This window comes from Odontomachus brunneus, unplaced genomic scaffold (assembly GCF_010583005.1).
Source record: "Odontomachus brunneus isolate Ranch 3 - 2012 unplaced genomic scaffold, Obru_v1 Obru_scaffold_053, whole genome shotgun sequence".
Taxonomy (NCBI): Eukaryota; Metazoa; Arthropoda; class Insecta; order Hymenoptera; family Formicidae; genus Odontomachus; species Odontomachus brunneus.
The window spans coordinates 1,908,640-1,926,767 of record NW_022639503.1 but is presented as its reverse complement, the minus strand read 5'-3'; the positions used below and the strand labels follow the sequence as shown (position 1 = coordinate 1,926,767).

Below are 18,128 nucleotides of genomic sequence, written 5' to 3'. Positions count from 1 at the left end.
ATATTATTGGATATTATTATTATAAAAACAGGAAGAAAGAAAATGTCTTTTTAGAAGCATAAACAGAAATGATTATACTTGCTTGACCGTAATTACAAGAGAGGTTAAAAAATTATTCTTTGCTGAAGATAACCACTACTTAAAAGAAGTAAACTGAGTAATCGCTTTTCTACGCGCCAGTAAAATGTTATTTTTCCATGTGCACATACAACATAATTGTGTCATTACGTGCCTTCGTATTAATTGAACAACTTTCCGTCAAATCGTAGCGACAAACATGGAATTTTGCTTCCAAATATCACATCGCGTTCGCCCGTGCGAATTGTGTGATTTCCAATAGCGTAGTCTAGAGGCATCGAGGATGCTTTAGCTCTCTTTATAAGAAACGAAAGAAGAAACCTGTATTGCGACTTGGCCCAAAGTCTAACGTTCGTCATCTTCACTGTGCAAGTGAAAGGAGAGATAATGTTTCTGTCCTGCTCCAGCTACGATCTCTGAAGAGAATCAGCTGTTACTTATGCATGCGCATGCACTAGTCGATGTTAGAAAATGGCCGAGGAAACCGGACCCGGCCTCTTGAGATAAGTGAAGGAAGAATGCACGCGAGAAAATTCCTCGTATCATAATGATGGTGTAGAGGAAGGAAAATAACTGACAAAAGTCGCAATCGTTTTACGAAATGCCGTAGGTTGACGAGATCTCCCGTGTCGTCACGCTCCCAGATTACCGAGAAACTCTTCCTCCCGAAATATTCCGTCGGTCCATTGATAATTGCTTGCGTACAACCGGTCCCCATTTTCTTTTGCTTCTTATTTTGCCGCCTTGTGGGAAAAAATTCCGACTTTCTCTATCTGTGCTTATCGTTGCTTACGACGTTTCTGTCCTTGAGCACGATAAGCAGTCGCCTCTCTCTCTTCCTCTGTCCTTCTCTTTCTTTCTACTTGTCTCGCGTTCTCGCGGAATGGAACTTACCACACGATACTTGCATTCGTCATTGACAATCGGAACGAGGACGAGTTTCTTTTTTCTTATTGTATGCAAAATACTTCGAGCCATTTGTTTCTCCTGCTTTGGAGCAAAGTGCTGGTTCGCCGTTCGATTAAAAACGAAGCAGAAATCGAGCCTAACGGTCTGTTCCCCGCGCGGATCAATTTAAAGAGATGTGTGTGCGAAGCGTACGATATTATCTGCTACTTTGTAAAAGTAAAGCGAGTATCACGAAATACCTATCTGCACTCAATCACGATGTAGTCCGATCGCGATACGGTTGCTAATGAAAAAGAGAAGTTCCTCCTATCGATTAGCCGCTCGGTAAATACACGTCGATTAACGAGGCTTTTCTTTTAATTGAGTTGTCGCAAGACCGCCAGTAATTTGTTAGTGCACTTCATCGCGTTTATCTCTTCCTTTACTCGAAGATTAAAGCCACATCTCGTATTGATAGTTTCGAGACCAAAGCGGGTTATCGGCGCTCCGAGCGTGACTGACGCGCGTCATTGAGGAGATGCAGTGTCGCTATCCATCAATCTGTAAAGCGCTCATTACGCTAATACGATTATTAATCACTGCGAATTCGCATCGTCGACATTCATACTCGTTGCTCCGGAGAAATCGTTCCTTTTCACGTGCAACGCATTGTTGTTATATTGTCAGGTAGGCGCGCATATAAGTGAATAGACAGGTATGAATTTGGCAGCAACTTCATTAGTCGATTTTTAAAAGTCGCATTTCTTATAAGTGATTCGTATGGCACTCGTATTTATTACATGGAATGACTGAAATAGAAATACGAAATAAATAGAGAAAAGATTATCAATATTTGTTCTAAATAATGTCATATCGGATGTAATATCAAGTGCAACTTTTAATAAATTTGTTACTGCGTTTCAATGCAAGAAAAAATTTACATTATATGGCGTAAGTCTCTACTGATTCAATATAGTATATTTATCTGGTAAATGTAATTTAAAAAGTTAGTAGAGTTTCTATCATCGATTACTTCACGTCGTGATGATAATGAAAGTCTATCTGGATATTATTACGATACAATATTGAATCAATCGTCACGTCAATACGTCTGTCTCGACGTATTTAATGACATCTTTAGTGTTGAATTAACGACGCATTTTCAATGCGTCGATTTGCTACGTTTTCTGATAATTCCACGCGGAAACTTTTGCGTTTTAACATTTGAATTTAACGCATATTACGCACTGAGAAAAAATACTTAGAAATTTATTTGTAAAATATAAAGTTTGTGTTTCTGCGAAACGAAGTTTATTTCTATGCGATAAAATCTATGTAAATGTTACGTGTTTATGTAAATTGTATGTTTCTATAGAATCTACGCAAAGTTTCTGTGGAATAAACTCTTATCTCATAAATCGACTTTTTTGTTAATTCAACACTTGTGTTGAGCAAATGTTGTGTTGGGCAAGGCAAATATTTATACTTTGCATGTAAAATACATTGCCATGTTCACAATGCACATGTTACATATAAATTGTGTTAATTCAACGCTTAAGATTTATGAATATAAACTCAATGCAGAATAGACCGACGACGACAATATATTAAATATTAACACACATGGGTATGTTAAAAATTTAACACAGAAATGTCTACACGGACCGGTTTCAACACAAATACAAAATGTTTTTTTACCGCGTAGGTATCACGCATTGAATTTGCAGAACATGTATCAACAATAAGAAAACAATAGAAAACACGAAGAAAAAAAACAGTTGTATTGATAAAGTCGGTAGTTATCGACCATCAAAGAAATATTAGATCTATTCAACAAAATACATGTTAATGCAACAATAAGTTGCGTTGAAATCACTATATCAATGTAACTTATTGTTGCATTAACGTGTATTTTCTTGAATAGATCCAATATTTCTTTGATGGCTGATGATCGCCGATTTTATTTTGATCAAACCGCTTTTTTCTCAGTATAATACTCGTTACTAGTCGCTTGTAGAAATTACGAAATTATGATGTTTCATTGACCTCTTCTCTGTCCCCGTTTTCCGCAGATAAATCCAAGATTTCACATGAGACGGCGTGACAGTCGAGAAAATCGATCTCGCGAACAACCGGCGAACGGATTATACATCTGCTGAGTGCTGAGTTCAAAGACCGACCGAGGAAAAGTTGCCGGCGTTCAATTCCTTAATCAATTGGCGACGATATTCATTCAGTGTTGCGTCTTGGAGACATATTATTTTATTGCTGATCATATTGTACTTGGAAACACGTCCAGAATATATTTAACACGCGTAATCGTGTAAAAAATATTTTATTTACAAAATAAATATTTCATATATATGCACTGGGAAAGAAATACTTGAATATTTATTTGTGGAATATAAAGTTTATTCGCAGAAATCAATTTTATTTCATAGAAATAAATATTCAAATACTTCTTTCCCAGTGCATATACATATATATAAAATATTTATTTTGTAAATAAAGTATCTTTTACACGATTACGCGTGTTAAATATATTCTGAACGTGTTTCAAAATATGATGTGATCAGCAATGAACTAATATGTCTCCAAAACACAACACTGAATGAATATCGTCGTCAATTGATTCACTTTATTTCACAGAAATAAATTTGATTTCACAAAAATAGATGTTGTAACCCACAAATAAATTCTCAAATACTTTTTCTCAATGTCTACGGCAATGTCTCGAGTCGAAAAAAAAACTTGATATTTATACCGAGAAAAAATACTTGAAAATTTGTGGGATGTAAAGTTTATTCACAGAAATAAACTTGATTTTATGGAAATAGATTTTGTATCTTACAAATTAATTTTTATGAATTTTTTCTCAACGTCGCGATGTCGAGTCAAAAAACTTGATATTTACAATAAGGAAAAAAACTTGAAAATTTATTTGCAAGATATAAAATTTATTTATAGAAATGAACTATATTCATAGAAGTAAACCTTATATCGCACAAATTTTCAAGTTTTTTCCTCAGTCATCGGGAATTGTCTTGCCGATAATGTTGCCGAAAGTGCAATTCTGAACATGACAAAGATTTCGCAAACATAAAAAGCAACCTAGTTGCGGCGAATTTGCCACGGGTCAATAAAATAAAAAATTAGCACGAATCGATCGAAGTGGCGAGGTGTCTCATTCTCCGAGAAGAAGCAACTGTGCGTTGACGTCGAACCTATCTATTGGTCGATAAGAGTACTTACAGTTTGCTACAAAGTAGGCACAAGCGCGATCGATAGGCTTTGCGCGTATTATTCGCCATCATTATGTCAATCGAACCTTAATTTAGATGCGATTCTCGCTCGAGAGACTGGTGCCATCGACGCGTTCGTGCAGGAAAAAAAAGAGATCTCGCGTCAATGGGACGCGATTGCGAGGAGCCCAAGAGACGGACGCGGACGAGCGTAATTCGACACATCGATGCGATGTCGAACTATTTCCAGTCATCGAGCTCCACGTGGTCCGGATAATTTCATAAGCAGCACGCTATACGTCGATAAACGCCCACTTAGTCGCAGGGATAAGCCTCGCGTGTCGACTAAAACTACAAGAAGGGCTTGCTTTTCAGCAATCCTTTTATGATTTTCTTTCTCAATGCTCGAGAAACAGACAACACGTATTCAGTGATCGCGCGCGCGCAAAGTATCTACGTGAATAATTCGCCAATAATTCCGACAGAAATCGAATCGACCGGATTGCACCGGTTTCAGCCGCACTTCTCACAAGCATTCCTGATTAGAATCTAATTTGACAATCACGTCCCGATAAAAGTCAAGAATTTAATGGCGCCGGAACGGTTAGACACGTGATACGTACAACTGATAAGCCGTAATGTAAATCAACGGATAGTCAGGCTGAAATCGAACATCTCTCTTTTGTAGTTTTATCGCAATAAGATACGCTATACTGATAAGACCCTGGGCGAAGGTTTGCTTCGTGTTTTACGCGAAAAATCTATTGGCTCTGATTTTATTTAATATAGCCGTGATATTAAATAATTCGTATATTATATTATATATTATATTATTTGTTAATTATGTAAAATGCTTGTATCTTAATAATTACATGAATTACGCAAAGCCCTTTGTGCAGCTCTTAAAATTTTCTTTAAAGATTTTCGCCCTGAAGTCAAAATAAACAATTGACATATAAATACTAGTGTAACTAACTTCTTAACGATAACGATAATGACTGTTACTCATCACGAAATCGTTCACAATAACTTTCACTTCTTACACTAAGGAGAAAAATATTAAAAAAATAAGAAATATTTATATTGAGTACTAATGATATATTTACTTAATCTAAATATTCTTTTATTTAAATAAATAATAAAAAATTCATAAAAAAGGTTTTAAAAAAATTAAGAAAAGTATATTTTCTTGTTTGAAGAATATTTTATATAAATACAAGCAAATATGTCATTTTTTTAGTATCTACCGAATAAATATTTCTTATATATTTTTTTCTTAAAAATATTTATTCGGTGAGTATACTAATAATAAATTTATTCATACTAATATAAAATATTGTTATATTCATATAATATAAAATATTGTTCAAATAAGAAAATATATATTTTCTTGAAACCTTACCCTTTTTTATGAAAGCAATTATTTATTCTTTTTATATAAGAGAATTTAGATTTAAGTAAATATGTTACTATAGTATCTACCGAGAGAGAGAATAAATATTTTTTTATTTCTTAGATACTTATTCTCTTCAGTGTAGAGCAAAGTTACCGAAATTCAGCGATTTTCTAAATCGTATCTCATCGATTTCTTTATTATTAAATATAAACGACATCTAACAGTAAAAATCAGAAATAAATGAGCAATGAGAAATATAAATAAAACATTTTCAGATTGTATCTTATTTTATGTGTGCTAGAAACATTTTAAAAAGTCAGATATGATTAATGAGGTGCGATTTAGAAAACCGATTTAGGATTTCGGCAACTCACCCTTACATTGAAAGAAAAAATACCAAAAATTTAGTAAAAATATTTATTTGGTGGGGGTACTAATAGCATATTTATTCAAATCTAAATTATTTCATTTAAATAAAGTAAACAACCTTTGCTTTCATAAAAAATTAAAATTTTCTTAAAGTTTTAAGAAAATGTATATTTTCTTATTTGAACGATATTTTATATTAATATAAATAATAATTTATTTATATTAATATAAATAAATACGTTGTTAGTACCCACCAAATAAATATTTATTATTCCTTAGATCTTTTTTCTCTCAGTAAAAGTATCGTAATATTCCCGGAAAAACATGATCCTGATAATTTCGTTACTAAAGACCTGTGTAATTATACGCAAAAGTAGATAAAAATTATCTCAGTCGATCTTGTTCTTCTTTACGTTTCCTGTATGAGTTACTTACGCTTTAAATTACAGGAACGACGACATGTACATATCGCGACGCGTGCACGTTGACCAACGCGTATCGATGATAACAAAAATTCTTCTTAATTACCGATCGCCACGTCGATCGCAGGTCGTCTCGCGCATTTTTGTTTCTTCTAGCGCGTGACATTACGAATTATGAGGTTGTGCGATAAAATACGAACGAAGCGTTCCACTAACCTACACTCGCCATCCGTCAATGGTCCTTATATAGATCCTTCATTTAAGGACTTAGCCTCGTTCGAATATATCTGCTTGCGGAAATCAAATATATCGCGCTTTTGCGAGTTGTGCTTCGCGACGTCGACACGACAAGCAGGGAGATCGATTTCTTATACGGGGTGTCGTGATACGAGGGCGTGCTCCAATATCGACCCGATCCACTATTCGTGGATTAGAGAAGCGATGATGTGTGGAACTTCGCTAATCTATCGAGCGTTGATGTAGGTGATCATCGATAACGGCTTGAGATCGGGTAAGTAGCGAAGGTGCGATAAATCGATACGCAGTGCCGCAGTGAAATGTTAATGACTATATAATTTGGACTCACTATACGATTGTGTGTATATATATACAGGGTTTATGAATTTTAACTGAACGGTACAGTTTGCGAGACTCGCTTTCTCCATTATACCTTGACAGATGATTTATTCGAACCTTAAAAGTTATGAATTATTTTGGTCTTTATTAATTTCGGAGTTATTAACGCGCTAGGTATTATACTGGCTATTACTGAGAGAAAAATATCTAAAAAATGAAAAATAATTATTCGGTGTGAGTACTAATAACATATTTATTCAAGTCTATCAAATTCTTATTCGTATTATCAAATTCTTTTGTTTCAATATAACAAATAATTTCTTTCATAAAAAGCTATGGTTTAAAAAAAGATATATTTTCTTATTTGAAAAATACTTTGTATTAATATATTTAAAAAATATTATATATTATAATGTAACTTGAGAAATATTTTATATTAGTAAATCCAAATTATTTTATTTAAATAGAATAAACAATTGCTTTTTGTGAGAAAAGCTAAGATTTTAAAAAACGTATATATTTTCTCCTATTTGAAAAATATTTCATATATTAGTATAAGTAAATATGTTATTAGTACTCAACGATTAAATATTTTTTTTATTTCTTTGATATTTTTTCTCTAACACATATAGTGTACGGATTACATCTTTTTCAAATGAGAAATGTGAATTGTTGCCTGTAATAAAAATATGCAACCAAAAATTAGTTTTCGATAAAAAGCTTTGTAATTGGACCCATTTCTTATTTCCTGTATGCGCAATTACATAAAGCGAGCGTGAAATCAAAGCGCCCGCATATGAAACACATTTTCCGCAAAATAATTCACGCATACGCATGCTACAAGGTTTGGTTCATATTTATTCACGCGCGCGCGTATATAGATGGACTTCTTCGTAAAAATGTGTACGTAAATGTATACGCGAATCTTATGTCCACCGCAAAAATAGCGACCAGCTGCAACCTGGTTATAATCGATCTTTCAACGTGTAATGGAACGTGAAATATTTATAATGTCTGGTAGCAGATATCGTAGAGAGAGAAAGAGAGAGAGAGAGAATACGCGATATTTTCAAGGAACATTCTTATATTTTATACGATTTTCCTTTGTTAAGAAAACTCATGTTATAAAGTACGCGTTATATAAATTTGCTACGCTAAAAGCATTTCCATGAGAATAATTTATCTGAGTTTTTAAAATTATGAATTATTGATAAAGAAATCATTTAGTATGTTAAGTATAAGTATCGCGGATTCAGAGAGAATTCTGGATTAAAAACTGTAGGAGATATTAGAGGAATATATAAATTTCAACTTAATTAACAAGTAAAGCAACGTAGTTGTTTTTTAAATTGTGTGAGAAAAAAATATCTAAAAAATAGTAAATATTTATTTGATGGGTACAGATAACATATTTACTTAATCCTAAATTCTTTTATCCAAATAGATTAGACAATTGCTCTCATAAAAAGCTTTCTTAAGGTTATCTTAAGGTTTTCTTAAAGCAAATATACATTTTTCTGTTTAAACCATATTTAATATTAATATAAAGTAAATCTGTTATTAGCACCCACCGAATAAATATTTTTTGCTTTTTATATATTTTTTCCTTTCAGTGTATTGTCTTCAATGAAATTTAGTCAAAAATTTAGTTTTGTTCCATAGATTCTCGGAATTTCGGACGCTAGTTGCCCGACAGGTTTCGTAGGTACGTTTTCAGATGAATAGTCTCATGCTGAGCTTCGCAACCGGTGGACCAAATTGAAAAGAAGCCACGAAAGTCAATCAAGAGCGTCAATTATCGTCGGCCGAAAAAGAGGTCGCCAGGAATTTCAGATACTCCCTGGACTTCGTGAAATAACTCTAACCCAGTGACAGCGAAGATATTCATATTTTTATAAAGAAATCACATCGAATTTTGCGAGTCTTGATACAATTAAAGTGTAATTCGAAAATTATTTCGTTGCACGGCGACTTAGCACCCTCTACAAATCTTTTATATGTACATGAAATAAAATGTTTGTATGTGCCTTATACATTCCTAAACCCGTTGACCGATCTGGACTAAATTTCGCATAATTGCGCTCCCTAGAACCCTGCAGAAAATATAGTCTACATGAAACTTGGGTATACCACATCCTTCTCCTGACTTCATCCCCTCGACACTTTGCAATAAGCCGGGCAACGCCGAGTAGTTTAAGCTAGTTATTTATATATACAAAATCGCATTTGAGCGTTGAGTGTGCTCGCGTCACTTTGGTAGAGATCCAAATTTCGAGGTTTCGTCGATATATATTTCGCGAAAATTAAGAATGTTTGTAAACAGTTGATACTCCTTCGCAGACTGCGCTTCGTCGAGAAATCTCCTCTCTGTCTCTCTCTCTGAGCGTCAAATAAATATCTGTTGCGGGTGCAACGGTCCGGTAACGTGCCAAGTTTCCGGAATGTACTATTTGTTGCTCCTCAGGGTCGAACGAACAATCGCAGTGCCAAGTATTTCCGGCATATCATCATCAAGGGCGTTCTTTCTGTCCGAATCCGACCCTCACTGCCAAGGATATAATTTCCTCCTTTTATTTGCATACAAATAATAATAAACCAGCACGAAATGATACTGTTGAACCATGAGTATGATATCATTTTTACGAATAATTTCGTCGGAAACACAGTGAGAGAAAGAAGTAGTTGATCCAAGGCTATAGAGTTACTTTCAATCCAACCATATTTTTTGGTTATTTCAACGCGAAAATAGTAATTATAATATACATATAATTATCACTAACATAACATAGTAGTACACACGCGGAAAAAAATATTTAGTTGCATTAACCAAATGTCTAGTGAAATATGAACGAACCAAAATTCCAGTTGAGGTTACTAGAATTCTGTGCTTAAGTTAACAAGATTTTAGTTAAAATCAAACAAAATTTCTGATTAATAAAAACTTGCAACTGTTCAATTTAAACAGTTGTAAGTTAACCAGAAATCTTATCAACTTACGCAGAATTCTGATAACTTTAACCGGAATTTTAGTTCGTTTATATTTCACCAGACACTTGATTAATCCAACCAAATATTTTTTCCCTGTAGAATTTAATAAAAAAAAATATTTTTTTGACAACGATCACTAATTATTTTTCTATGTATAATTATAGCTACAAATACTAAACATTTTCTTTCAGTGTAAATAGTTATTCTCCCAAAATTTGAAAACGAGAGACAATAGCTACGAGTGCGTACTTTTTATCTTCATACACGCGACTTCATGACGATTGTTTTAAGATATATCGTAATTATTAATTAGCGCGCGTGTAACCTACACAGCGACGATGCAATTTCAAGGATCAAACGACAATGACACACTCTAGAAAACCAATGTTGAGAATTTACATTCGATTTAATAATCGTGATACGTATTGATGGCTTTATGCAACTTTCATAAGTTTCACTTAAGAGAACCGATCGGTCGCTGATCGCGGACACGATGAATAACGCGACGAATGATGCGAGTCACTTTACTTACTGGCGAAAACGTGTTATCAATTATGTATAAAAGAAATACAGGCAAGTGCTTGTATCTCGTGGTATACTAATTAAGCTGCGCGACGAGTGGTAACATGCGCATCCTTGCCAAGTACACGTGATCTACGAGAATAGTATGTGTGTGTGCCAATAGTACGCCTGGGGACGAATTTCTTCTATTGCGATTAATGAATGCGCCAACTCCTACTCAAACAGACTCGCGATATACGTGAATGCAATATTTTCACTGCTATTCATCACTCCGATACAACCCCATACTCTTCGTTTACTTGTTTCATTTATATTATAAATACGTATCGTTGAATATTAAAATATTTTGAGATTCTTACCGACTGATCGAATGGAACCTGTGCGCGTTTTTAATATTTAAAAATATTTCTCAATATTTCGTATATTTAATTAGTATTGATAAAATTGTAAGAGAATTTTAGTGTGTGTGGTAGAAACACGCTGACGTTTATAAAACGCGGCCGGCATTAGCTGTTTCTTTTTTTGCAATCATAATCGTTATGACAGAAGCTAATAATAGAAGCTCAAACTTAGAATGATTGAAGCTCAAACTTAAGCAATGTTGCGTTGCGTTGCCAGAAGTGATTCTTATTGTTAGATACGCTTTTTTAAGAAGTCCAAGATCCACACTCACCGCCGCACTTGTGTAAGCGTGCACCGATTTAACTTCCCAGAGTTGTACGCATCTATTTATCGTTAACTCATCGCATTTTCCACTCCCGCTAATTTTGTCTCTCAGAATTATAGCTGCTGTGGCCTTCTCGTCTTCTCGTGTCCTTAAATCTTCTTAAAGTCATATGTCCTACGCGCGTCAAAGTCTGAGCTTTAGATGGATTCAGGGATTTTTGCGCATTACAGCTTCTTTGAATTTATACCGGTCGGATTCTAATTTCTTGTATTGTCATGGTGCATTTCGAGCTCTTTAAGCTCTTTAAGCTACAATATGCTCTTTGCGTTCTGTTTCTTGTCTTTTATCTTTTTCTGGCTTAAAGCTTAAGGTTTAAGTTAGAAAGAGATAAAGAGAAAGAAGTAGGAAGCAAAGAGCATATTGTAGATCAAACTTCATAGTGTAGAACTTTTTCATTCAAGCTCTTGCTCTTTCACGAAATCTATGATTAGTGCGATTTCTTCGAATAACTTCAGAGTTATACGCGATTACTTATTATTAATCTGTCGCGCATTTAAGTCTTCACTGAAAAATTAATATTCTTATTTTTAGAAAAATCCTCTAAAATAGGCACCAAGTGTAAAATATTCTAAAAACATAAGATTTATTCCTCTTGTTTTGAGAGAAAATTCTCTACACAGAGGCAAGAGTTTCTTAAAATAAGAGGAATAAATCTTATATTTATAATATTTTATACTTGGTGCCTATTTTAGAGGATTTTTCTAAAAATAAGAATATTAATTTTTCAGTGTTACTAATTATACTCTTACTAATCTCGTCTCTCAGAATTATAGCTGTCGCGACCTTCTCGTCTTCTCGCGTCTTTAAAACTTTTTAAGATATGTTCTACGTGTTTTAAAGTGCCTAAATTCTAAGTAGATTCTAGACTGAGGAAAAAATCATTTTAAAATCAACAAATATTTCCTTGATGGATGCCATATATATTTATTTAAATCTAAATTCTCTTTATTTAAACCAAATATTGTTTACTTAAATCAAGTAAACAATATTTGATTTAAATAAAGAGAATTTAGATTTAATTAAATACGTTAATGGCACCCATCAAAGAAATATTTGTTGATTTTAAGGTAATTTTTCTCTCAATGCGAAATTTTTGTGCATTACAGCTTCCTTGAATTTTATAGCTTTATTTTATTCGTTTAGATCTTGAATTTTTATATCATCATTATGTATTCCGAGTTCTCTATAGTATAGAATACTTTTGATTCAAGTTTTCATGAGTTCTAAGTTCGTCTTATATTTTAATATTCCTCAGTTGTATGTCCTTTATATTGACAACTCTTAGATTCTGGATTCCACGAAAACCAAGTTCTTTGACTTCAGCGTGTCTGAATCACGGAATCCGAGTTTCTTCAGAACTTACATTTCAGTTACGCGGGATCCTTATACGGTACCGCATTCCGCGATTACAACTAGATTGCGAGGTTGCTTGCACTCGAGCTTCCTGGAGTCCCAAGGATAAGTCTCTCAGAAAACTACGATACCGGACAACAATTCAAAGAACCGATCTTAAAGCGCAATCGTTAAAGTACTTAACGATTTAACTTTGATACTCATTAGGATTTCTCTTTGTCCCCTTCACGGAAATAAACCGTTAACTACGTCGTTTCTGTGTGTTTGAAGTCGCTGTGTACACAGATCGGCGTATATGTTTTAAAGATTAATGGCTATGAACCTAACCTAGGGAGATCGAGGTTAGTTGGATATCGGGGTAAGTTGGAAAAACCAATTATTTCTAGTATTTTCTAACAAGTTAAAGAATTAAGCAAACAAGGTTTTTAAATATATCGAAGATGGCTTTAAAATCCTTGCTTGCTTGATTCTGGAATCTGTTGAAGAATAGTAGAAATAATCGATTTTGTCAACTTATAGTAACCACATTGCTCCAATCTCTCTATATTGCATTGGATATGTACATTGTAAAAATTGATACGTTAAATTTAACACATTTCATGTCTCAAATCATCCACTCTCATTTATGTGTAAATTTAAAAGAAAACAAATGTGTTAAAAAATAATACGTATAATATGGAAAAAATGAACACAATTTAACATTTGAATACACAGGAATCACAGGTTGTGTTAAATTGACATATTTAATATATCAGACATAGATTGTGTCAATTTAACATTTTCATTTCATCAAAACTATAGATTAATACTTCTCTCAAATGTTAAAGTAACGTTATTTTAATTAATTTAACATTATACATATGTCAATTTAACACAAACTGTGATTCCTGACGGTATTCAAATGTTAAATTGTGTTCATTTTTTCCATATTATACGTGTTACTTTTTACCACATTTATTTTGTGTTAAATTTACACATAAATGAGAGTGGATGATTTGGGACATATGAAATATTAAATTTAATACATCAGTTTTTACAGTGTAACAAATGACAATTACGGAAACGTTAATAATGTAAATGTTAAGGCAATTATTCCAATCCATACATAGAATATAATCAATATAAGAAAGTAAAATATGAATAGGAAGTATAAACTCTATGTTACAATTTCAATTACAGTGTATATATACTAATATTCTTGTTCTTAAAAAAATCCTCTAGAATAGATACCAAGTGTAAAATATTCTGAACATAAGATTTATTTCTCTTGTTTTGAGAGAAATCTTTCTCCTTGTGTAGAAAATTTCCTCTTAAAACAAGAGGAATAAATGTTATTTTTAAAATATCTTACACTCTTGGTGTCTATTTTAGAGAATTTTTTAAAGAATAAGAATATAAATTTTTCAATATCTACCAGTATCTGTATTTACCAATATCTGTCATGACATTCGCATGACAACGCGTGTTCTCGCTTCGCGAGTCGCTCGAGACGAAGCTTGAGTTTTTCGTTTCCACTCTCGTGCGCTGACAACCCCTCGCCCTACTTCCATTTCTCCGATTAATTGGACGATACTTTTTTCTCCATGATAAAACAGAATGATCCCTGATAGTCAAACCTGCGCGAGCAGATTTTGCGCAGAGTCTGTTAACAATATCTGACAGAAAGGCAACAGATTGCACGCAGTATCTGTTTATCAAATTCTGATGGCAGATTGGAGACAGTTTGCTCGCAGAGCTGCTGATAGACTCTAACGGCAGCAGGATCTGCGCGCATTCTGCCGCCAATCTACCGTCAGAGCCTCTGTTCAGCAGACTCTGTCGACAATCCAACAGCAAATTGAGGACGCAGAGATGTCTATAGATCTGTCCACAAATTCTGCTCAAATCTGTCACCAATCTGACGTCAGTCTGCGCACAGATTGCTTACTGGGATGCGAGTCCGCAGCGTCGCAGTACTCGATTACGGAAGAAAAGAAAGACGGAGAAATACCTTGGCTACGCCGACTTTCTTTGTCGCCGCTGGCGAACAGGATTGTTCATCCGCAAGGGTGACGCTTAAGCGGCGAGCGGAGATACGGGCGCACTAGTGGATGCGGTTGGCAAGCAACGCCGGTACAAGACGACGCCGACGACCACGACACGACGATGTATAGAAGACTCCCGCAAAGTTAGTATCGCGATGTGAGTGACAAGTGCGCCGAATGTGGTTCTACGCGAGCACGACGCGCGCGCGACGACGACGACGATGACGACGGCTACGTTGAAAAGGTGCGTCATCCACTGGACGAGGGAGGAACGTGGGTCTACCCTCTTTTATACTCTCCCACCCCACTACCGAGCTGAGCACGCGTTCGCGTTGTACACCACGTAAGTCTATCGTGTGTACATTCGTGAGCTGTATCTCTTACCCCTATTTCGCGAGCCAGGCCAATCAGCTCGCAGAAGGAAACTTCAATTGACAGTTTGGAGATAAAGAAGAGCAAACTACTTTAAGGCCAAATCACACTAGCGGTTAGCCATTGACGATTGACGATTAAGGGGACTGGAGGGTCAGATTGCTTGAAAATCGTGCTTGTTTTTTCACAATTTTTTATGACAAACTGAATGAAAGTGTTATTTTGACATTGTGTATTTATGCAACATATAAAGAGAAGAAAAATATAATTTTGATGATCAAATATTTAATATAAGTATATATATATGGTACATGCAGTTAAAATATATTTCGCTTTTCTTTTCATTTTGCAGTAATATCTTGACTCTCGGTGGTTCAATTAAGCTGAATTTTAGATCGAAAATTTCTGTAAGCTTGTCGTTATCGTGTGAACCACTATAATAGAAATTGAGTAAAAGTTAACAAAATTGCAAATATCTTAATGGAATATTATTAAATTTTCAGTTCTTTTATAGTAAAAAAAATAATATTTCAAAATTAAATATTTTCACGAGTTTGTCAGTGGTTCATACACGATAACGACAAGCTACAGAAATTTTCTACCTAAAATTCAACTTAATTGAACCACCAAGAGTCAAGATATTACTGCAAAATGACGACCTTGAAAAGAAAAACGAAATATATTTTAACTGCATGTACTATACACTTATATTGAGTATTTGATCATCAAAATTATATTTTTCTTCTCTTTATATGTTGTATAAATACACGTCAAAATAACACTCGCATATTCAATTTGTCATAAAAAATTGTGAAAGAACGATTTTCATACAATCTGACCCTTCAGTCCCCTTAAAGATTAGATTTTGACGAATCAACAAGCTTCAGCCTTAGCTTGCTTTGTTCCAATTGGTCAAGTTAAAATCTTCAATCGTCAATCATCAATCGCCAATCGTTAGTGTGATTTGGTCTTTAAGGGAATGCTGGAGTCAATGACAAACTCGAACAATGTCGATAATGCAGAAACGATCGTCACTAACATAATCACGCTATCTTTTTTGTATTTCTTGTATATAAAGAACTTATATGAATATGTGTTGCTTTGTTTTACCATATTCAACAGAAAACCTAATCATATATGTGTAGAAATCTTTCTGCAAACTTTTTCAATATTTTTAAGCTTCCAAATGCAAATGCAAAGGTAGAACAATGTTCTTCAAAATTTTTCTGTTTGGAGCATTCACACTTTCGGTATGTATAAGCTGCGGAACTTTTCGATTAGGCAAATATTATGCTGACAGCTTGAGATTTTATATTAAAAATTTTTTATTCGTTTTTATCACATATCGAGCAATGCTCCTACTTATTTTTGCACGTACTTTCATTGTGTGGAAGCATTTGTAATTCTGTGTAATCAATACGACGTAAACTTTGCAGAAAAATTTCAATGTTCTGTCGATTTCTGAAGTTTTCAGCTTCAGTATCCTCTTAACAGTTCGTACATCCCGTGCGAGGTAATATAGATTCTACTTCGACGGATACTTTCATTCATTGTGTCGCGGAATCTTAATTGTCGCAGTAACTTCATTGTTCATTGTATCTTCTCATCGTTTCTCTGGGAGAATGTCTTGACGTGATCGACAAATTTTCTCGGAGATCCAAAACGGACACGCGACACGTGCAACGTGAATTTCTCAACACGGAGAACGCGAGAGTTGACTCGCGAGAATTAACGCTCGCTAAGTGGCCCGCTAATCTCTTCCGTTATCGTGCTGCTCGCTAACACAATGACCCAACACGCTAATCCCGGACTAAAGATCCGTGAATTACTCGCTCTTTGGCGAGTCACTCGCAGACACGTGTGCCTAAAGATTTGTCATCCGAGAGGGAGACTTGCTTTCGGCAGTACGCGAGTGGAGTCTTTGATAAAGCTGTTTGTGTGCGATGAGTCTCGCTGGCAGACACGTGTACCATGGCTTTCTACGGCATTGTAAAATTCGGGCTGGATTTCACACAAAGATCTTAACTATCGGGGGATTTCCCGAATTGCCTTAGATGCACTGAAAAAAAAATACTCGAAAATTTATTTGAACAATGTAAAATTTAATCATAGAACCTTTATTATCTTATTGTCTTTACTGTAGAGTAAGTATAAGTTATTATACTATAAGTTGTACGTATAAGTTATTATCTTTATTATACGGTAAAAAAGGTATGGTGCACGTATCCAAAAATATTTAATTGTGAGCAGTATTGTAGTATTACCCATAATTATTTTAGTGTGATAGTAACTGAAAAAGAAAGTATAGTAATTGAGAAAGTAACCGAGAAAGAAATATCTGAAAGTTTATATATTTGATGGATATAAAGTTTGATCATAGATATATTAATAGAAACCTTATTTCGCAGAAATAAGCTTTACTTCACGGAAAAAGAAACTTGATGTCCTACATATAAATTTCCAAGTATTTTTTTCAGTGAAATGTATATGTGATGTGACTCAGTTATCTTGACACATCAACTATATCAGTGTAGTTGCACGTAATTTGATTGTGACAACCAGAAATCAGGTTGTGGCATTTACCATGGATACATTCTGATTGAAACAACTACAGGTACACAAAATACTTGAAAATTTATTTGCAGAATACAAAATTTATATATAGAAATAAACTTTATCCCGCAAAAATAAACGTTATATCCCACAAATAAATTCTCCAGTATTTTATTTACAGTATATATCGTCACTGCTGCAACGCTAGTAATTCAGCACTTACTTTGTGGTTGCAACAACCACATAATTAATTGTTCCGTAGATTTTTACCATCGAATCTGATTAGCACATGGAAAAAAGATTTGGTTGAATTAACCAAATATCTGGTCGAATATGAACGATCCAGAAATTCCGATTGAAGTAACCCGAATTTTATTTAAGTTAACAAAATTTTTGGTTGACTTAAACAGTAATTCGGGTTATTTCAATCGGAATTTCTGGATCGTTCATATTCGACCAGATATTTGGTTAATTCAACCAAACCTTTTTTTCCGTGCATAATTAAATTTATGCGTAAGCCAGTCATGCTGTTTTTTCCGTGTATTTTTATTATATTCGTCTCTTGAAGTTCCTCAAGGTGTTGCAATTTTTGCGCAATTAAAACATGCGCATATTCGA

The 18,128-nt window shown here is 34.3% G+C and overlaps 1 protein-coding gene across 2 annotated transcripts in view; it reads right to left on the bottom strand.

The window, feature by feature from the left end:
- The window catches only part of LOC116845604 (glutamine synthetase 2 cytoplasmic), a 57,369-nt gene that overhangs the window by 25,611 nt on the left and 13,630 nt on the right, over positions 1-18,128 (bottom strand). Inside the window, exon 1 of one of the 2 annotated variants that reach the window (XM_032818492.1) lies at positions 14,552-14,855. The exons of the other annotated variant lie outside the window; for it this stretch is intronic. The gene's annotated coding sequence lies outside the window, so the exon portion shown is untranslated. Of the gene's footprint in view, positions 1-14,551; positions 14,856-18,128 lie in introns of those variants that run through there. 2 annotated transcript variants of the gene reach the window in all.